Here is a 23284-nt window from a genome sequence, read left to right as displayed (position 1 = left end):
CAAACTGAGGAGCTGCGGCTTGCTTCTCTCCCACTGATGTGTCATCCTTCATGGATCACAGAATCACGGTATAGTTTAGGTTGGAAGGGCCTTCAAAGGCCATCTAGTCCAACCCACTTGCAATGAACTAGATCAGATTAACCCAGAACCACATCCAGCCTGAATGCCTCCAGGGATGGCACATCCACCACCTCTCTGGGCAAACTGTACCAGTATTTTACCACCCTCATTGTAAAGATTTTTTTCCTCACATCAAGCCTGAATCTCCCCTCTTTTAGTTTAAAACCATTACCCATCATCCTTTCACAACAGGCCCTGCTAAAACATCACTGCACAGGTCCCCCATTCCTGGTGGAGGTAATAATAAAAAGATTTACACCAGATGAAAATTTTGATGCATGTCTCCTCGAAGCCAATTTATTTTTATTCCAGAAGGTATAAATAATAGAAAAGTTTGGTTTTTGTTGGCTGATCATTTATTTATTTTCTCTGCTCATTTATTGTAGCTCCATTTATTTCTCCCTCTGATTTCAATTTCTGCTCTGGATTCATTTAGATTCTGGTTTCCTCAGATATTATGCACATAAATTAAGTAGCAGTATTCAGAAAGAAAAGATCTAGGAGTCCTCTGTGTAACCCAGAAGCCATGAAATGACACAAAATACAGAGAGCACAGGGAATGAGGAAAAATATTGGCATTTTGATTCTATTTCATTCCAGTGCTGTGTATGAAACACTGTATTACTCATTTTTAAAAAATAAATACATAAAATAAAGTAGATTGTCCTGGTAGGAAGGATTCTAAAAATATACTTTGAATGGATAAAGACACTGGAATGCTATCCATAAGAAGAGAAACTGTAAAGGTTTCAAGACAGAAATGAGTAAAAGATTATATATCTAATAATGGACTTTGAAAGGAAATAATTCAATACTATTTTTTCGTAATAAAAAAGAGAGAAGATACTACCACTGTAGAGTAGAATTTATTTCAGACTTTGATGAATGTTTATTAACTAGCTTAGATTGTGACATTTTTATGAATTTATTGGATAGGTTTAAAATAATCTGTAATAAAAATTCACACATTATACTTAATGCATTTTTCAACATTCATTGGTTTTTAAATTGATTTTTCAAATCTTGCTTATACCTCTGGAGCATCCAATATTATCAGCTTCATTGTTAATTTACTAGCTGGAGTAGTCTGACCAGGGTTGGAAATGTTGGGGTTTCTGTAACTGCACAGCCTGTCCCAGGTCAAAGTGAGCAGACATAAAGTCATGTATTTAATCTTAAATGCAGCAGTTTATAACTTGGAGCACTTTGTTTAAAAAAGCATAACATTTTGCATGTCAAATACTGCCAACTAAAAAGATAGAAAAAAAAGAGGCTACTGAAAGTAAGACAAGGTTCATAAATCTTTTTAATGCTTGAACAGCTAACAAGGAAGGGCATGCAAGGACAGACTTGGTGATATAATCATTACTAGAAGAGGATTTTCTGTCACCTACTACAGAAGCGTAGAATTTAAAACATTTGAAATTATTGCCTGAACACGAATTTCCTTGGGCCAAAATACCATATTTCTGGTAATCGCTTCATGCACTATCTACAATCACAAATTACTTCATTCTGCCATTCACATGAAAATAATACAAGGACTGTCCATGCAAGTTCAAACCTATTTCTCTCTGAGCCATCACTTTCAGGTGAATGTTATAGAGAAGTGTTTTCAACTGACAGGTCCCCAGAACCAAATGAGTCCATCTGACTAAAGCACATACAATCAGAAAAGCTGTAGCAGGACCCTCTGTTCACAGCTTTTAATTATTGCTTCACTTCTACAATTAGCACCGTTTACAACTGAAGGTGATCGTTAAGTTCACATGTTCCCAATCTGATTTTAAGGGTAATCAGATTTCATTGCTGGAAGAGGCGGTCTTGGTGTTGTCCTCACTGAAACAAAAAAAGTTACTATATCAGAGAGAAATTGCCATCTACGTTGAGACAATAGTGTTCTTCCCAAAACAAGTCTTCCGCGCATCTTTTCTGTACAAAACCTGCACAAAAGTAATCAAAATTAAATTTCTATTAATTGCCTGAACTATGAGATTCCCCAGTAATTTGACTAGCTACAAGTAAGTAGCTGCATGTTTTCCAGAGGGACACTCGGGGGGGCCACACAAAGTCAGCGGAAAGAAGTGTCCTGTGGAATTGGGAAATTTGAATGAGATACATTTTCTTGTACTTATGGCTATAACCCTACATATGTAGGTTTGGCTTTTGTTACTGCTGGACAAAAGCTTATGTGTACCATAAAGGAGGTAGTCTACAGGCATCTATTTCAACCACTGCTAGGCAGGCAGCCATGGCAGCGAGCTCTGCAACTGCCCAGGAAGCCCAGTACTTGGCAAGGCCTGGGCTGTGAGCTACCATAGTTACATTATCATCCACTTCAGATAGGTATGTCCATCTGAACATCAGAACCAGCTTTCGCAAGAGAGCAGTCATGGCTACACAATGCTATTTTTAATTTGTTAAAAAACACCAAGTTGTAAATGCCAAGAGTGAAAAACATTGATCCTCTCTGACCATATGAAAGACAGAAAAATTAAAGAGCAGAACTTTGACTCCACACATTAAATGGAAGAAGCAGGTATGACTTGACCCTACTTCTTTGCAAACTGGTTTGGTTATTACAGAAGTAGGTGGCCAGGCAGACCGTGCTACAGACAGGGATGTAGATGTGTGGCAACCCATCAGCCCACCTCCAAGATAGGAGAGAGAGGGACTCTCTGTGGGCTACATTCTCACATTAAGGTTGCAGGTGTTCCTTTCAAAGCCAGCAATGGCTCCATGTGCTGGTGTGCGCTCCTTTGAGAACAGCCTAGGGAAAATCCAGGATCTGTTCTCAGTGCTCTCAGGCAGCAAGGTAAGCATCTTGTCAAATGAAATAGCATATGGCCTGAAAAACAGCTATGATGTGAGTACCAAGGGTTAGCGCTTTTTCTTTGTTTTTTTCTTTTTTTCCTATTTATTCAAAGCAGAAATCGAACTGACAGGGTTGATAATTATAGGCAGTGTGCTTTGGCAAGTACAGTACCTCTTTCCAAGAAGTGGCAGCTGAATATAGTAGGCAATTCCAAACCTCCTACCCCAGAGTGGGAAATCTCCATCTTCCCTTGGGTGTATTACCTCAACTGCCAAGTGCTAAACAAATATAATAGAAGGAATGCTGTCAGATCACATTGAGACTTGAAAGTTTAGAATTTCTATAAACCAACATGAACAAGACTCTGCAGACAACGAAAACCCTTCCTTATACCTTTATATCAAAAAGGAGTTCACACGTAAGGTAGCAACCTGTACATTTCAGTATTCCACAGGTTCACCAGGTGAAATTGAGTAGATAGCAAAGCGAATGTAGGTCTCTCATTGCTTAAGGTGAGGTATTGGAAGAAATAAGAATACAGAAAGGAAAAGTAAATTACATTTCAGAAAAAGCCTCCACGTTTCAACCTGAGGAATTTGATTTAATGTGGTAGGTGTTCTTGGAAGTGAGCATTCCAGATTTCATATGCTTTTTGAGCTTTAATTAAATAATTTGCAAAAGAATACCATATGTGCACAGGCTTCTCAAGGGATAATCGTGCAAATTTCCACCTTGATATTTGCAGACTCTTGAACCCATTCCAGCATGGAAGAAGGCTCAGGGATTTTCCATTTCGTCCAAGTAACTGCCTCAGCAACTATCAGAGAAACCAAGTTGCCATCTAGTAATCTTTTTCTTCTTCATGGTTCAGGGCTCAAGCTCCACAACATACAAGCTACTGCATTACTGAGAAATTTTCCCAGAAAGAAAGCACACCTTTATGAGCACTTCTGTTCTCCCATAATAACAATAAAAAAACATTAAAGCATACATAATGCAGCAGTCAGTACCTATTCTAGCTGTGCAGTAAAAAGTAAAAGGAGCCCAGAAGAACAAAGGCAAGGCGTGAATAAGTGCTCACACAGGCATCAGGTGGAGCGGCACAGCCATCTGTAGCCAGACTGTCTGACTCACCCAGCTTGTTTTTACATACATCAACAGCAAGGCAAACTCCACTGTTAGGTGCCGCTTTGATAATACATAATTAGTTGGTGATTTAACAACCATGGGAAAAAATAGGACAGTAATCATGGCAGGGGGAAAGAATGAAACACCACAAAAAGGAGCTGAATTAGCCCCTGCAGCCAGCAATTTTTTGAACTCTTTGGGTAGTTTGTCAGACTCTTAACAATAGAAGTGATTTTGGAAATAGGAGCAGTTCATAAATTGGCAATGCTGCTGATTGACATCCCCCATCCAAACTAAAGAAACGTTCATGAATCTGTAGAGCAGAACTTTCTTAAGGAAATATGTTAAAGCCTGAATAACTACTGCAAGCATTGTTTCTCTGATCAGAGACATGATGCGAGCGATAGCTACACAGGGAGGCAGGAGACAGCCAGACCTGAGGTTTAATTCTGGGAAGGACTCACAACTCTCTAAAAAGAGAAAAAGCTCTCAAAAAGAAAGCTCCTCTCTAGCTATTCCTTACACTGAGTAGGATAAAAATAAAAATAGTTAAAAAAAAAAAAAAAGACAAATGTTACTCTTAAAAGTAACAAAAATCAGTCCTGGTCCTCACTGCAGCCAAAGGGAAATTTGCCATTAGCTTCAACTGATGCATATATCTGCTGAATAACACTATTAAAATGGATGGAAATATTTTCTGTTGGGAAAAAAGCACTGGGTTAGCCTTTGTATTCATTCAATACTTTTTCAATATTGCATTTATCAAAAAATGTAACATAATTGCTGTTGCAGGTAAAAGCTTTGATGGCTTATAAATATGATCACAGTTAGCTTGTGACCGCTGTTTTCACAGACTGGGAAGAGAGCTTTTACCCAGTTACTTTACCATTCATCTCAGCTGCCTCTCTCTGCCACAGAGGAAATTCAGTCCAAAAATGCTAACCTGAAAGTTCCAATTTAACTTACTCCTCTGTATTTATGCTTAGGTATGTTCCCTTATGGCAACCTATTTTTGAACTTGCATTTTATACACAACTGCAATTCCCTATGCAAAACTTTGTGTTGGAGAAATAATAGCACTGTGTTTGTAACCTGCAGGCTTAGTCTAGGCACAGTTTGGTGGGTTTGGGGTTTTTTTCAGCTGATCTCTACAAAGCAAGAGATTAACTCTGTATTTTTCAAGTTTTATTAAAATATAAAACTGGTGTTCTGGAGTCAGTCAGCCCTAGACTTCCAATAATCTCAGATATTTGTCCTTTCCCCCTCAAAATGACTCTAGATTGTGGCATTTCTGCGTTGGGGATGTTTTTATATTTAAGATTTCTTAACATTACAGTGCACTCTAAGTTAAATTCAATTGTAAACTCAGTTTAAGAGTGAAAATGTTGATTAAATATACCTTAATTAAAAGATTCTTCAAGGCAGGCTTCTCTTTTACTGGCTGACTTTAATACTGAGTTTTCACTTAAAATGTTAAAGCCAATAAAGAAAACCTGACACTTTCATGACTCTGAAGGAACTTTATCAGAATGAAGATTACTGACCCAGATGTTATTCCTCTTTGGCTACTCTTGCTTAGATGTACATTCTTCACACAGCTCTCCAGTCCTCCTCCTCCCCAGTGTTCTGCACAGTTCTGAAAACAGAAAAAAAAAAACAAACAATACATACGTGTCCACTGAAAAAAATCTCCAAATCAAAACATTAATTTAATTCTTAATAAAATGACATATACACAATGCCTTAAATCCCAAATATTAAAGCAGTCGATCTTCTGACGTAAATGTGCATCGTTACACCTGTTGCACAGAAAAGAGGCATGAGCTTATGGTGTAAGAGCTTGTTTAAAAGGAGAAGAAACTCTTGTGTGCAAACATGCTATCTGTAAGAAGGGTACAAATAGGAGTTGCACATTTTTTTCCACAGAGCACTGTTGACACAGTGGTGTCTACAACACTGAACAAAGAAATAAGTAGAAAAAAGATAACGTTTCAAAATTGGGCACACTTGATATCAAATGGCTGGCTTTCAGGCAAGAAACATAGTGCTCTTTAGGTCTCGTGTTTGGCCCTGTCATCTTGAGATCTAGCAATAAAAATCTGGCAATAAAAATCAAGGGGATCAACAATGAAAACAAATTTGAAAGAGGTACTATGAAAATATGGGATTGAGAAAAAAAACACCACCTTATATGTAGACTGCAGATGAAACATAAGTTTTCATGTTGATAAATATTATTGTATAAAGCATATGAAGATGAAGATTCCTGCTGAGAAGCTGTCTGACTTACACTTCATTTTCGAAACAGAAAGTGATAACTTCTGAAAAGTAGCTGAGGTGATGAGACACAGTACATTTTTATTCCTTAATTTTGCTGACAGGCTGTTGACACTGCCTGTTGCCAACTTGTTCTGTAGTTTACTTTTCCCAAACATCTACTTTTAAAAAACATCTCTTAAATGTTGAACGCTCCAATAACATAATGGCACAGTGTCATCTTGGGACCTCTGCCTCACTGAAGATAATGGCAGCTCCCTCAAAAGCAGTCAGATGTGCTCCCGTTATTTAGTCTTATGAATCCATCTGTGTGATGCATCTGAGCCCATTAAGGCTTCCATTTCTGTGGCATTCAAAACACGACATGCCTGTGCTTTAAACAGCCTTTTTTTAATGATATTTGCTGTGTAAGAGTGAATTCAAGCCCCATTGGGCCAAATTGCAAGCCTAGCACAAACTCATCCTTGTGGGAATATGCTGCGAAGCTGATTGAGGCACATATGAAAATTCAAACAGGCTCTGACTCCAGGACTCCAGTACAGAGCCCATTTTGCTGGAATTTTCAGATCCTCTAAAATCTCTAACTAGTAGGAATTATGGCACCAGCCAGCAGCAGCAGGATTTCATGAGTCTCCCCTAAACCAGGAAAGCCTTGATCTCAACAAGGGCTGTGATCACTGACATTTTGTTCCTCAGCTGTAGTCCTTACATCTCTTTGTAAGTATGAAGGAGTGAGAGGTAGTTACACTAGTTTGTCTTAGTCATGTATCTTCCTTTCCTACTTTGTTATGTAGAAGACACCCAGGTCTTTTTATACTTTTTAGTTTCCCATTGTTAAGGTGCAGTTTATACTTCCAGATGTGCGCAAATTTCTCTGAAAAAGAGGTAAGAAGAAAAGTTCCTGAGGCTTAGAGATTATATATAACATTACATAAAATTGCTCTTTAATGTATTTTCCAAGGCCTCTCTTTAATCCTGAAAAACCTGAAACCGTCAACTTCAAATTCTGGTAAATAACTTCTGTGTATCAGGAGCGTTTTCTTCCAAGCCTGTGTTATGTACGATGGCACTTGCTGGGGTGAGGATAGGAATTACTCTTTGCTGAGGAAAGGGATCTGAAGAAGGAAGCTAGATAATTGGCTCTGAAATGGCGGTTTCACCATTGCATAACCCTGCTCAGTGCTACATTTGTGTCCAGCTCTAAGAAAATGTGCTTTTTGAACTTTCTAGCTAAACAGACATGTGCTTTCATAGATTGTCAGAGTTCATAAACACTGTGGGTTTTCATCAAGTTGGTAATTTGGTTTCATTTTGATCCAGTGCCACAGTCAATTCGTTGACTTGGTTTTGATTTGATGTCTGTAATGCTCCACTTTTACTTTCATGGAATATTAATGCTAGATTGGCTTTGATTTTATGGCTCTATTTTAGTTCAAGTTTCTTAACAAAATGTATTGAAACCATAATTCTAATGGGATTTTCAAAAGTGCCTAATCTGCGCAATTTTTTCATTATGCAGCACCACTGAAGACATGGGTAAGTATCAGCTACTCGACTCAAAATCTCAACTAGGTCTCAGTGCAGCAAGGAGTTTGATCAATACAGCAGTAAGCATAATAAAAGCATCATTGAATGGAGTAGGTATTTGTGTGAAAAAGAAGCATGGCTTTGTTTCTTTTTTACTTGCATCCCTGAATACTCAGAGTCATCCAAGAATGCTTCTGCAGAAAAAAGGGTATTTGTATACCCAGCCACCTGAAGTGGCCAGATAGTCCCCACCCACACTGCAAGAGGGGACAGAAGCCTGTGGTCACATTCACCACCTGCAGGAATTTATTTCTTCTACCTGTCGGAGACCAGGCCATCAAGTTGTATGCCTAACTGGGAAATGCTAATGGTCCACAGAGCGTGCAGAAATGTAAATGCAATTTCCACATTCAGCTGAGGTTTTTCTGGTGAGAGGCAGAGATTGCTAAACTGTGAGGAAAATACATCATGGAGTGTTTTGTGCCGTTTCTTTGTTCCGCAGCAAAGGATACTGAAGTCATTAAGGTCTGCATGCGTAGGTCCCTACATTTACTTATAAAGTTGTTCACACCAAGTATACTCATCCCCCATCAGTGGCTGAGTTGGCAACAGGATTGCAATTTCCTAAATCTTCACCTGGTGCCTGAACTGCTGCCATGGTTTAAGCCCAGCCGGTAACTCAGAACCATGCAGAAAAATTGCTGCTATAGCTGAACCCAGGACGACTGCAAGGAAGTCTCGTCTCCACTTCTGCATTGAATTCAGAAGTATCCCATAGCTAAAGTGAGCCTAATTCAAACATAAGGCCTTTCACAGCTTTCAATACCCTAATCCACTCCTGGATTGACTTGATGTCTTAAAAGATGGAAATTGTGAAATGTAAATGTTCACGACCTTAAGACTGTTCCATCTTTTCAGTCAAGTTGCTTTTGGCTTTCTCCAGGCTCTCAAGATTTTTACTCTATTGCTACACTGAATAACTAAATTCAGGCTGCCCAGGTCACCCTTTTATCACTTAGTTAATCTTGCCACTCATAATCCTCAGCACATTCTGCTCAGGGCAAGCACCCACTTCTCCAGGTAACAACACTTATGCTGCAACATTCCCTCTGTACATCAACCAAATAATCTTAGTCTCAACAGAAGAGCAAATTTATCTGGTAAACAGTTTGGTTTGTTCCACCAAGGACTCACAAGGGTTAACTCACTGGGGTTATTGTAGGAGACATTTGCCCATCTCCTTTGGAAGTTGGAGCTGGCACACCCAAACAGGCAAAAGCCCCAGTTAGAGCCCTCATGTACATACTACTGCTGCATCACCCTAGACTTTGCTTTCCTCGAGAGCCCATCCTGTCCTCCTGTGCCTATCAACACTCCACCCTACTGACTTTCCAAGCCTCTTTGCTGCACTCCCTTCCCTGGCTGCCCAACCTTCCCCTCCAAAAGGCCTTTTCCAAGCCCTTGCCATATGCCTGGCCCCACCAGTCAGTACTGTACCTCTAATAATTTTCTATTTTTCAGCTCCCACAGTCAAATGATTAGGTGAGAATCTTGGCTTATGCTTTTAACTAAGTTTCCTAGACCTCATGGTAGCAAACAAAAACTTCAAAACATGACTCAAGTGCACCCTAAAGGCTAAGAAACCTGAAGGCAATAAACCACACCCTAACATTATTTTCTTTTTAAAATCTCAGTTTCAAGTTTTTAACCAATCTCAGGCCTTTCTCAGACTTTCTCTGTGATTTGTGAACAACTGGGATTGCCAGTGCTGAAGTCTGACCAAGCAGGTTGGAAAACATCGACCTATAATCCAGCTGCTTTCTGGGGTCCACTTCCCACTGGCCACACCAGGCTGCATCTCCTTAAATGCCCTTCTCCTGGGATGCACCAGGGCCTACTGGTCCCTGATCCAGAGGGTCACATAATGATCCCCTGCATTTCTTAAGACACTGCTTCCCCATTGCTATCTTTGGAAAAGTTAATGACCATGTTGGTTTTCTTAGCTATCCCAGGGAGAGTGGCATTCTTCAGGCAAGCTCTGATATTTGGAAGCAGGAGAAAGAGGTGTGATCAAATCCATGTGTTTTCTGTTTCCAGATGAGTATGTGTTCAGCTCTCACCACTAAAATTCTTCTCATTTGTTTTTCCTCTGCAAAAGAATGTTTCCAGGCACTCCTTCAGCTTGGTAAACATGTGTAACCTGTGGCTGGATTTTTCCAAGTAACAAGCTTTTGTTTCTTTTGTTGTAATTTCCAAACATAGCAGGCCCAGAATAAAGGTTTGTATAAGATCTGCCCATCACAGATTATTGATTTCCTACCTAACAAACATGGCATTTCACTCAAGCTGCTTACCCTCTTTTTACTCTGTTATCTTATTCTCTTTTCAGATCCTAGAGTCATGCTAGGCAGAAGAGCCTTATTTCCTCTCTAGCCTCAGTAAGTGCTCATATTTTAAAGTTACATTGATTTTTCTCTCTGTTCTGTGAACACCGTCACTTGGTCTTCTGACCACACCAAGTCCATTCATGACAGCCAACAAAACTGGCAAAATACAAAATATAAGTTTCAGAAGTAGACTGAAGAATGCTGAATTTTAATGAAACAAGGTTAATGTAACAAAAAGCACTGAAATTCAGTGTTGATATTAAGATCACTGTTAGGCTTAACCTTGCTGTGATGAAAACTGCAGGGGTTACTAAGTGTCTTCCTTCTTACTAGCTCAATTGATGGTTTCAGTAGTGATGCACAAGTTGCTGCCAGGTGTTAGATAAAAATAATTAAATACAGTACAGTCACAACTGTTCTGATCAATGTGGAATATGACAAAGAGTCTTTTAAAGGAAAAGAAGTTTTTCCATCTTTGGTCTGCTAAGGGTTAGCTGATTCACAACCCTCGCTTGAACTAGCAAATTAGGGTTTTTTATCTGCACACTGTGTTGCTGCTCATGATCCATTACTGAAGGGCAATAACAATTAATGTATTTATTATTCATAATCAGTATAAATATAGCAGAAAAAAGCAAAGCCCTATTATTTCAGGGTAGGGGTTGGAGCATAAAATCATAGAAGCCTGTGGCTTTTGTTGTTCTTGGGTGGATAAACAAATTATTGGAAAACCTGATGGGGCTCCAATGACATAAACCCGCAGCTCCTGGGCTCGAGTCCCAGCTGATCAGAGATAATTTGCGGCATCTCATCTTAAAGGGCAACTAATTTCTTGGTGCACAGGCTGAAAGGCTGCATTAAACACAATCAGACACAAGCGCACATCAGAAAACCTGCTGGTCTTCTGCCTACCAATCAAATGTCTAATGTGTGCCATACACAGACCACGTCAAATACTTCATGAAGCCTTTGATTATGATACAGACCTTGTAAGGAATGTTTTCTTTCAGTGAAAAAATCATGCTCATGAAGATTAGCTGCCCTCTCCTTCTACATATAAACTACAGTGGCCACTTCCTTAAATCTCTGCGCTGCTTGATGTAAAGTGGAGACTTAAGGAAATCATCCTGTTGCTCTAGGTTGATGCTACTAAGACCTTTAGTGGGACCTACACAGAGGCATTAAAAACTCCTCTAGATGGAGGCAGACAGCTGAAGGAGGGATGGGCTAGGAAGGAAAATATAGAGAGAAATGAGACTGCAGTCTGCTCCTGTTGCTCCTTGTCTGTGAAGATAGCAGAGCCTTTTCTTAATATATGCTTTTAGGCTGGGATTGAAACACTCAATTAAAATATACCTGAAGCTAACAGACAACTAGTTTTTATTGCTACTGCTTTCTGTCTGCCAGTACTCCTTAGATAACTGCTTTACTTTTATTCCAGTATTTGAACAAATGGTGCTATTACAGGCCTCTCCTCAGAAACAGTGAGGGTTTTGTTTTGGTAACTAAGAATACATTATACCCCACAGACTACCCTTGAAGTCCTGAAAAGAATAAAAAACCTTTGTACTGTGCTAGATATTATATTAAGTGGCAACTGAAAATTTTATAGGCAAAATACTTCTTGATAAACTGGGAGTTGGGTTTGCCACACAGTGAGCTTCCCATTAATTGAAATAAGTTCAAAAAATGCACACTGGGAGCTTTTAAAAGCTTTACAGAAACATAAACCAGCAGATACCATTACATTGGTGAACTCCCACCCTGAAATGCATGTTAAGATAAACAAGCTCCTCTTTGCTAAGCTTTGCCGCCAGAGCACTGCTTTCACCTGGTGAAAAAGCAGAGCAGCGTCTTTCTGCTGGTGGGCACCAAAGGCTGCTCCCCTGTGGGGACCAAAGGAACAGACTCTAGAGAGCACTGCCAGCTTTCCCCAGGTCTAGCAGCATCAACGTATGCTTACATTTTCTCTTTTGTATCTCTTATTCTTGCACACCCAAGAAAAAGAGGAAGGTGTGATTTCTCTCTGCTTAAGCTAAAATACAGTAGCCACTTTCGCTTTCTGAAAGTGACTGGTAGCTACACTCCTTTTTCTGTTCAAACAGCTGTCTTAGAGGAAAGCTAGGTGATGCCTATGTTTAACTCAACATGCCAGAGTAGTGACATTGGCAAGATCAAGGCCAAAACTTTGCCCTTTTTTTCTGCTGGTAAAAGTTGAAAGAGTCATTAAGAACTCTGCTATGAGCTGTACCCACTGCAACACATAGCAAGAAGTAAAGCGACAGCCTGCCTAAGGATCAGTATTGAACAGGGAGATGACACAAATCACTGGGGAACTGAAATGATTCACAACGGCTTTTTGTTCAGCTCCACACCTACAGCCTCATGGTTATTACATTAAAAATAAATTGAAGTACTTTCCACTATCTGCTTTAACACTGAGGTAAGATTAGTGACAGCTACCAAGGTGCTGCATTTCTGCAAAGCACACACTTCACAAATATTAAGCTATGAAATTATTTATAAACATGCCAGTTTTAGGAAACAATAGAAATATGGTAAATGCAAGTAAAACCATGCACTGAAGTTCAAAAATAGACAAAAAAAATGAATGGAGAGGTCACCCTGTCATGAAAACTGAGTGGCAGATTAATAACATTTTCCACACATTTCAATATATTTATCATACACCTTCACTGAGCATTTCTAACTGTGACATGTTTGCATAAGATTCTTTTCTTTAAACTGCATTTTAGCAAATGCTCATCTTCCCAGAGGAATAATAATGCTGGACAGGACTCAGTGGACCACTGGGTGAAATTCATAACAACCACAGTGTTAATGCAGCTGCATGCTGAACTTGGCCTTTCTTTGTCTTTAATATTCTTGTGATTAAAGCATGACTATAAAGGAAAACAAGTGAATTCCTGACACCACAGTTGTCAGCAGGATATTTTCTTCCACTTCTCCAGCACTAAAATTTCACCCATAACTGAGACTGAAAGTTGTTCTTAATTTGTTGAATTGGTTCATCCTAGGATTTTTTTATCCCTTAAGATTTTTAACATCTTTCTTTTTACTTTGGCCTCCACTTAAAATGGCAATAACATGTTGTTTTTCCTCTTTCCTGAGTAGCTGAGGGATTTTTTTTCCAATTATTCTTTCAATGTGCCTTGCCTTACATTACACAGTAATGTTTTTCACCTTCCACTGTACCATGCTTTAGCTAGTTTTCATCCTTCCATGCTCCTCAGTCATATCCCATCCGAGCTTGCCTGGATCACTTTGTCTACTGCATATTTTTCATCTTGATCTTCACCTTCTTTTCAAAGAAAATATGCATGTAAATACATGTGTATTTAGAGAGGAAGCCCGAGGCACTTCAGTATTAACCTTTGCCCATACTATAGATTAACCATTTCATCCTACTTTAGTGAGGTTTCCTGTCTTTCAGTCAGGATGACACAGCACTTCAGCTCTCATTCCACAAAAACCTATTTTCCTCAGCCACCCCTCTCATGAGGGATGAAGCATTTTCTGGAAAGAAAATTCAATTAACATGTCATCCCTTCATCACTAGATTTTTGTTAACTTGTTTAGGGATTTTTTAATAGAGAACATATAATTTAACAAATGAAACACATTCTGCCTTAAAAATATCCGAATATTATTTTAGTATCTCCAGGTGTCAGCACCCTGACCTTGTAACACGCTTTACTTTTGTTCCTTGGAAAGAACAGGTTTCAGGAAAATGTATTCCCCAATAATCCATGTGATAAAGATTAAGACAAATTTTTCACCATACTGCAATGCTCACTCTGCTTAACTATCAGCAAACTTACAGGTTTTCAGGCAGGCTTTGTGTTTTCACTTTACTGAAGACTTAGTTTCTGAATTCTCTGAATTCTCATCTTTTTGTCCTCTTCCATTCATCTGGGCAGAATCACCATTTTTTTAAAGAATTCACGTTTGCTTAGGAAATAACATTTGAGCCTTGCCACTGAACCTGAGGTGTTTTCCCTTATGATCATGCTTTTTGTTGTATTTGTCTCTGTTAAGAAATGCTTCCAGGTGGCTTTCACTGGTTTCTAATAATTTTCACGTTTTATAGTACCTTTATCTGTAGGATTTCTTTTGAACAGATTTCTCATTACACAAAATATTTCTTTCTAAAACAAAGTGTTAGGGTGATAATTAATTTCTATTAACTTATTCCTCTGGAACATTCATCAAGGGTTTTTAATGGAAGTGTCTAAATTCAGGTTGAAAAATAAGTAATTTAACGTTTCGAAAGCTCTGAGGTCTCTGGCACTAAATGGAACTGCTCAACATTTTTAGATCATGGTATCTGAAGGTGAAACTTTGCATACCTGTTATTTTTAAAGTCCTGAACCATACCATTTCAGAGGAAGAAAGCAAACTTTACATGGCACTCCAACTGTCCAAAAGAAGCAAATAACATCCAAGAAAGAAGGCCTGCAACATTTTCAGAATGTTACAGAAATCAGGCCTGGCCTGTACGTGCTTTAAAGCCTATTTATAAGCAAACTTTATGAGCAGAAACCTGAGGACACTGACTAATTGCTAAAGACAACAGCAATTTAATTCTGTTCCTCTGGAAAGAATATTAATTACAAACATTTTTACAGCACTGCCATCAATATAGCATACACAAAGCACCCAGAATGAATCAGTAACCTCAACATTGCTTTCTTATAGCTATGTACAGATTGACATACATTTTTAAATCCAGTTAAATGCTTAATTAAAAGTTTTTTGTTTGGTTGGTTGGTTTTCACTAGTTTAAACATTTAGTTCAATAGGAATCTCTGAACGCAGTTCTGAGCCACTTCACTCTGGCTGTCACTTCACAAATTTCACAAGCCAGTGGACTTCTTGACACTTAAACTTTAAATTCTTCAAGAAATTCCAGAGAAAGTTAAAGCAAAATATCTTAGGAAGATGCTTAAGTGTTTCACATCATGTAACCCGAGTCATTTATTTAAAGTCCCTTCCCCTAATAAATCATTTGGATAATTAGGGCTCTGCCATGAGTCAACACAAAGATAAGCGCTGTCATGCTTTGGTACTGAAGCTTTAGTTTCCCTCTGTTATTCCATGTAACAGATTAGATAGTTATCTAACGTGAGGTGTAGTTATTTCAAATATGGGAAAAAAGAATATGCACTTTAATAACGTCAATGTTCATCATTGTTATTACCAGGTTTGATGGCTTCCTTCCCCAAAAGGCTCTTCCCTACATGAGACAATTAACTTCTGCTGCTATAAAGAAGAAATATGTGGTGAGATGCCACGCTTAAAAACTTTTAAAAATTTATATACTTAATTTTTTAAAATGCTAGTTCAAATTCCAGAAGGTGTTTCCTAACAAGTACATAAAAAACGTTCACGTACATTTTCATACCGACTACACAGATGGGAGCAAGTTCTCAGTGACGGTAAAATACCATGTCTTCACCTATTCCTACGTGATTTATTGGTTATTACATGTAGTAGCTATGATGGCTACAGCAGCTGCAATACTCACTCACAGCAGCGAGTAAAGTGACAAATGGAATGAAGCAGAAAGACTAACTCTGAAGATAACAGAATGGAAATTACTACCAGAGAAGTGCTTGAAGTCATACTGTCAAGCAACCTCCTCAGTCATTAAAAGAGCAGTACATTCAGTGCTGGCAAACCTTTTGGGAAAAGGTTCTAAGTTCTTCTCAAAAGAGCACACCCAGGCTCTTCAATGATGGATGGACAGACAGACAGGCATGTCACTTACTTCCCCAAGCTGCCTGAACTTATTTATAAACCCATCTTCCTATGTGCCAAATCACAACAGGATCTGCACTTACACCCCAAGTCTATCTCCACAATGACCATAACTGGTAATAGCATCTTCTCTGAAAAGAAAACACAAATACACAGGAGATGTGTCAGGTTTCATAGCTGTCACATCACATGAGTTTTTTTGTCCTGCTGTCCCTGATAGGCTTGCTGGTTTGTCTTTTTTTTTTGTTCAGCTGGGAGTAACAGACTTAAATTTAACACAAAGTAGAGAATCTCATTTTTATCCTACTAGGATATTAGGAGACTTGGTAATTGGAAAGATGAGATTTGACATCAGAAGTCACCAGTATTATAAGGTTCCCTCACATTTGTCATTTAAAAAATAAAATTCCTACCAGCTGTGGAGTTAAACAACAACAGAAAGGAGATGAGGGTAGAGAAGAAATAAAAATCTTTTCCTTATTCCTTTTTAGTCTGTTTGCACTGCACGTAGTCAAATCATCTTCTTTGAGGTCAAACAGTCCCAGGTATACAAGTTGCTGAGTAACAGTGATAGTACCATGAAGAGCAAGCTGTCCTGTTCAAATCTAGTGAATACACTCTACAGATTCTAACAGGTTTATAGAATCACAGAATCATAGAATGGTTTTGGCAGGAAGGTACCTTAACATCACCTAGTTCCAGCCCCCCTGCCAAGGACAGGGACACCTCCCACTAGAGTAGGCTGCTCAAAGCCCCATCCAACCTGGGCTTGAACACTGCCAGGGATGGAGCATTAACAACCTCCTTGGACAACCTGTCCCAGTGCCTCACCACCCTCACAGTAAAGAACTTCTTCCTTATATCTAACCTAAACTTCTCCTGTTTAAGTTTTAACCCATTACCCGTTGTCCTATCACTACAGTCCCTAATGAAGAGCCCCTCTCCAACATCCTTGTAGGCCCCCTTCAGACACTGGAAGGCTGCTATGAGGTCTCCTCATGGCCCTCCTCTGCACTTACTCCAACAGCTGCATGACATTCTGATGTTGAGGACACCAGAATTGCACACAATACTCCAAGTGGGGTCTCACGAGAGCAGAATAGAGGGGCAGGATCACCTCCTTCCACCTGCTTCATGTTTCTTTTGATGCAGCCCAGGATACAGTTGTTTGGTTTTGGGTTTTTTTTTAATATAAAATTATATCCATAAATTGAAATGGTTTGGTTTTATTCTTTATGAATATTGCAAGTGTGGGTTGTCCATCACTTAGTATCTTCTGTTTTCAACTGCTTTAAGGAAAATTAAGGTTAAGTAGGAATACCCTACAGCAAATGAACAGGTAGAAGAGTACTTGTGACCAGCCTCGGCTCATTTTGCACAGGGGTGAGTACCAGAGGAGCCATATGGCAAGGGAGCTGTGGATCCCCAGGAGCTATCTTGTCTTGATTCCCACGCCCACGCCAGCGGGACAAGCCTGGCTCAAGCCATGTCCAGGGGTTGCCATGTTGCGCCCCGCGTCCCTCGGCTAGGCAGGAGCCGCTCCATGCCGTCAGCACTAGAGGGCACTGCGGCACCAGCATAGCGCGGCGCCGGTCCGCGATTCTCGGTGGGATGCATGGTGGCACTGCCGCCGTGGGCAAGGCATGGTAGAAACAATGCGCTCTCTAAGCCCAGCTCAATAAAGAAGGGGGTTATCCTACTGGTGAGGACCCGACCAGGTGGTACCACATCTTTGTCTGCACAGGGGTGAAGGAGCAAGCTTGGGAGCAATTGACGTGGCCCTTCCCAAAGGAATGGTCAGTGTAGCATTTCTCAGTTACCATACTGGGTTTCTTTCCTCATGGGGTAATAAGCATTATTCCAAAAGCCCACTGTTAAAGCAGCTCAGTTTATGACTACTCATACATCCTACAGAAAATTGCCATGACTTTGCAAATGAACATCTCCATCTGCCCCACAGCAAGTCAGGGAGAATGGCACATTTCCAGAGGCCTACTTTTCCTCAGATGCTAATAAAGAAATAGTTGAAGCGTACAGCTAATGGGCTAAAACATGAACAAGGGGAGAGGGCTACTCAACTATGCTGTCACTTTCCAGACAGCAGAAGAAAGCCCTCGCTGAGGTTCAAAGGCCACTCGTGGCTGGAACATGAGAGGAGCGCATGTCCAGCAAGCTCCACTGCCCTTTCTGTGATGGGAGACTTAAATTGACCTTAAACCATCTCCAGCTGTGCTTTAGGAAGCCTAGCCTTAAATAGTCTCAATGATGTTGATTCTAAAATATTCCCTTCCTGACTAATTCATGCTTTTCCTTGATATTTAATCTAATTTGCTGCAGGCTAAGCCCCTTAGTTTTGGCTTGTTGACAAACAAAAATGACTAGTCCCTGTACTCCTCTTCATTCTCTCTGTGGATGTACAGATACTTATTATCTCTTCCTGGTCTTTTTTTTCTGTTTCTTCAATAACTCCTAGAGCATAAACACATCTGCTACTCTTCTCCTTCCTAGTTAAGGAAGAAACAGGTTCCAGGTGTTCAGAGATGGCTGAAGCAGATGCTATCAGCAAGTTTTAGGTAAATGCCTTGTTCCCCATACATCTCTCTGAACCAAATCCTTTTGTTCCTAAATGCCTTTAATTACCACCTATAGGCTCTTACCAAAATACTTATCCCTGGGTGCTTTCTTCCTTGCTGTTGTGGGTAATGTATCAGAGTATCTTCTCCACTCTTCCTGGTGGCTTTAACAGCTATTACATGCTCCATTAATATTTTAAATATTGCATACTATACACCTCATGCATAGTATGACCCCTTCAAATAGCAGTAGGTTTGAGCTTGATCCTGAACTATACTATTCCACAAACCTTTAAAGAGAGCTTCTCAGTGACATATAGAGAGATAGGGAAATAAGCTTTACAAAAACTGGCATGCAATGGCCACTGAGTTTCTGGTGCACAAGAAGCCTTTTTGTTGTCCTGAAGGGAGGATGGTATTCTTTCCCTTTGTTTAGAAAACACTCTGAAAATCCAGTCTGCAAAAATGATGGCTTAGTGGCTTCTGGAGCAAGTGGGATAGCAGTCCAAATTCCAGCCCAAGTTTTGATAGGCAGCCCTGGGCAGTTATTTTTCCTACTCAGCACCTCTAAATTTCACTTCTCTAAACTGGTGATAACACTCCTTTCCCATCTGGGAAATGCATTGATACTAGTGAAGTTTTTGGATGCTATAAAAGGAGAGCAAGGCAAACTTGTGCACAGTCAAATTATAAAAACCCTAAAAGATAAACAAAAGAAAAGTAAAAGCAACAAAACTTAACCTGCTTTGGCTACATTTTAAAAATAAATAATTTGGGGGCTAAAGAATGAGAAATTTCAACACAAATGGCAGATTTTTATAAACTAAACATTCTGCCTTACAGGAGGAGGAGAGGAGAGGCATTCCCAGCTACTGCCTGTGATTGCCGCCAGTGTCTTCTAAAGCAATGATCCATCCCACAGGAGAAATTCTTCCAATCTTGGTCAAACAGGCATAACTTGTGAAAAAGCACCCAGTGCTGGAATATACATTTTTAAAATGAAACATGCTTAATTTAGGCACTCTATAGGGATATATGTGAAGCCATCAGGGAAAAAGCAAATCATGCAAGGTGAGATTATTTTCTAAATTCTTGTCCCACAGAATTACTTAAACATGTGAATCCAATGAGGAGGATTTGGGTAATACAGTGTAAGTTCAGAAAGCACTGGACATGCTGCTTATGCCCTGCATGGTGTTGGTGAGCATACACAGTGAATGTGAGGGCCTCCCTGCGACTATGTGTACACAGTGAATGTACAGGCCTGCCAGAGAGAATATTTAGCACTTGTAAAATTATGCTCATGTACACCAAAGGGTACCACAGGGCTGGAAATCCCAAATAAAATAAGCAGCTTCTCAGAATCTTCCCAAATTTTCTACATGAGAGAAGAAATACTATTTGGGGAAAAATGCACCAAGATCAACCCTGTTATCAAATATTTCATTTTATCTTGATTTCTTCAACCCCCTGCGTAGCAACCAATGATGAATGTAAGTTAACACATTGAAATGGATGAAATTACTCACATATTGGCAGGTAAATAGGTGTCTGCAGGATTCTGAGCCTGCTTTCTGATTAAACATTAGCGCCAATGGCACAAGATGAAATTAGCATTATGGTAATAATGGCATCATCTTTTGTAATTTTATTTTTCCGGTCAGGAGTTAGATGTAGGAAATATAAAGATGTCAGTCTGCATGAGAATAATGCTTGACCTTCAGAGTTTTACAGAACAATGCAAGCATCTTGCTAATGCAAACAAAAGCAACTCACCATAAAATTAAGGGAGCAAACACTACCCACTCAACAGCATAGAACACAATGTTGTTCTTTATTATATTATTTAAAAAGGACAGATTTACTCTGTCATAAATTAATAATTCAGATGGTGTAAGAAGGCACAGCCAATTAGCTGCAGTAATTTGCATTTTTATGCCTCTTCATTACTTTTCTAAGGTTCTTCCTTCTATTACAGGAATGCAAATGCTGTCTTCCAAAAGGTGAACAGCCAACCTGTTTTTTTGTTTGCATGGTAATGAAGTTTCTTCAATTATTGAAAAACAGAACGATTAATAATTTTTAAGACAAAGCTTTGTTGCTACAATATCTCTTCTTTATGTTGGTTGTCATGAAACATGCTTCTTTAATGTATTTTACTGTAACCTGAAGCAGAGAGTTTATCAGGTGGCTGATTTTCTGAGATTCCTAAAATCATGCCTAACTTTAACTGAGTGATCCCTTGAAGGGTAGTATTAAAATCCTTTCTTAACTTAGAGCCTGTCAGATAATAACATGTACAATGTCTTTGTTTGCAGTTTAGGGTCTCTTACCCTGTGCAGGAATAAAGTGAGATGGGTTTAATATACAAATTCAGCTGTTAGCGGAACTTCCCCCTCTTATCAAAGAAGGCAAGGATGCTCCCCCATGTCCCAGATCTGCTGGCACATGCACATTCAAAAGCCTCCTGCTGCCTCCCCCAGGGATCAGACTTTTGGTCCTTACTATCTATGGGCACAGTCTTGCTAAAGCTGACGTCTTTAGCTTCTGAGAAATACTCCTGAGGCCACTAAGGTTAAAGCTAAAAGTCTTACTGCAGGCATGACTAAAGCCTTGGTCACCAGAGTACTGCAGGTCAGCTGCAGTTGCTTCGCCTCCACCTTCCCATGCAGGGCACCAGCAAATCCCACTGGCTTCTCAAAGAGCTGCTCCTAACCTGCAGATGGCCTGACACGTACTTATTTTTCCATTTTTACTCTGGTATTTTCCTTTCCAAATGCTTTCCATATGAGGCCATTTAATTTTATTTTTATATTTTTTATATATATATATAATTATATAATTATATTTTAATACAGTCCCTCATTCCAGATGTAGATAGTACATACACACACAAGCATACATATAAGCAAAGTGATGCTGAGGCTGCCCCTTCATGTAAATGTCTCTGAGGCAGAGTGTAAACCAAGACAGCTCTACAGATTTTTCAGAGAGATGGTGGGCATTATCGCAAAATAATAGGAAAAAGTTAAAAGCTAGAGAATTAAGCAAATACATTATATGTTTTCTGAGGCAACCTCTGAAGGGACCTGGCTCTTGAAGTTGTCATGAATGCTACCAGATAGCTGAAGAAGCCGTAAGAAACTTGGTCACCTCTGCAGGATGCTTCTCTTTTAGGATGTTTGGTCTTTCTAGGGGCAACCTGGAGAACTGCCCCCTCCCTAGGGCCACAGCACTACTCCCCAGCCCACCGAAATCCATTCCATTACTGTTCCTCAGCCACTTCAGCTGTTTTTCCTTTTAGCAGAGTTTGAGTGCACAAACTGTACAGATCATCCTGGAACTTCTGTCAACAATGTACAGGAAGGCATGGTTTCTGTCATTTCACTGATAGTGCAGATAGCATGCTTGTAAGACAGACCAAATGACTGACTGTAAAAGCAGTGGGGTGTGTTGGTGTGTTTTAAAAGGCTTTCCTCATTTTTTGTTAACTTCTTGGTGGAGACTGTGTGCGAAGGCCAGGCTCTGAATCACTCCAAGCAGGAAGGGGTAAATGGCAAAGGAATGAACAGCTAAATCAGCTATGAGAGCTATGTCTCAATAGTAAGCAACATTACACCAGCAGGTATAATGAGGCAAAAGAGGTGCCAGCAGGTGCAGTAAGAAAGGAGAAACAAAATGGCTTGAGTTAATATGTACTTGAAAGCAGAACTGACCAAAAATAACTAATAAAAAAAACCCTTAGAGCAAATAAAGGCATCTGAAAGAATAAAAGAGAGTATTTTCTAAAATCATAGTAGTGATAGGAGTGTCTATGTGCTTACTTCACCCCTCCATTCCCTCCTCCCCTTGTCTGCATGCCCAAACACATCTCAGCATGACCCCATGCAAGGTGGACAAGGGTGGCCCACATGTCAGCTGGGGTTGTTGTTTGTATTCCCACAGCAGGAGAGACCCTCCCAGCTTCCAGAGTTAATCTCTAGAGCTGTAGTACATTACTCTTTCCTCTTCCTAAACAGACAGAAATGAGGATCTCTGAACATGCTTCCTTGGAGATGAAAGACCAGCTTTTGTAATCTGCAAATTTCTGTTCTTTACATCAATCAGAAAAATCAATCTTATATTACGTAGTGAATTAGAAAATCTCATAGCTTATGTGTCTGATGTTTAGCTTATAAATTAAAATTATTTGCAAAGCACTTTTAAGAATGCCATTAAGTCCTTGTCACAGATCATCTCAACAGAATAATATATGCATGTTTCACATTTTTGACTGAAAGATATTAATATTAGAAAGAATCTGTTAATTATCTAATGTGACTCCTTTCACACACATCTACAGGACTTCCCCAAATTAAACTCTGTATGAAGACCAACAGTGCAGCTAAGCAAGCCTGGAAATCAGTCATGGTTTCAAGCTTTCTGTTCAGATGAAGTCCACTATGGTCTTCAGTGTGTTTTTCCAGTGGTCAGGTCCCTTCTCTGTGGCAAGTTACTTTAAGCCTAAATTTCTCTGATTCCAGGCAATGGATTTTTTTAATCTTTGTCAGAGAAATTAAAGATGTCTTTGTGCCATTTTACTGTTACTTAACAAGTCAAAGAGTTTGAAATTTAGTCCCTCATTTTTTGGCATATTTTCCAGTCTTTTAGGCTGATCCAGAGCTCCTGTCAAACCC

General features: G+C 39.6%; 1 long non-coding RNA gene across 6 annotated transcripts in view; it reads right to left on the bottom strand.

The window, feature by feature from the left end:
• Positions 1–389: 389 nt before the first annotated feature.
• Positions 390–23284, bottom strand: part of LOC136014266 (uncharacterized) — a 65745-nt gene continuing 42850 nt past the window's right edge. For 4 of the 6 annotated variants that reach the window (XR_010612588.1, XR_010612590.1, XR_010612589.1 and 1 more), the window contains 3 exons: positions 5608–5699; positions 3107–3213; positions 390–1959 (listed from right to left, as the gene is read on the bottom strand). This is a non-coding gene — a long non-coding RNA (uncharacterized LOC136014266). Of the gene's footprint in view, positions 2064–3106; positions 3214–5607; positions 5700–19449; positions 20314–23284 lie in introns of those variants that run through there. The other 2 variants (XR_010612591.1, XR_010612592.1) reach the window with 2 other exon arrangements.

This window comes from Lathamus discolor, chromosome 5 (assembly GCF_037157495.1).
Source record: "Lathamus discolor isolate bLatDis1 chromosome 5, bLatDis1.hap1, whole genome shotgun sequence".
NCBI lineage: Eukaryota > Metazoa > Chordata > Aves > Psittaciformes > Psittacidae > Lathamus > Lathamus discolor.
Note: the sequence above shows the minus strand (reverse complement) of the source record. Positions and strands in the feature narration are given on the sequence as shown.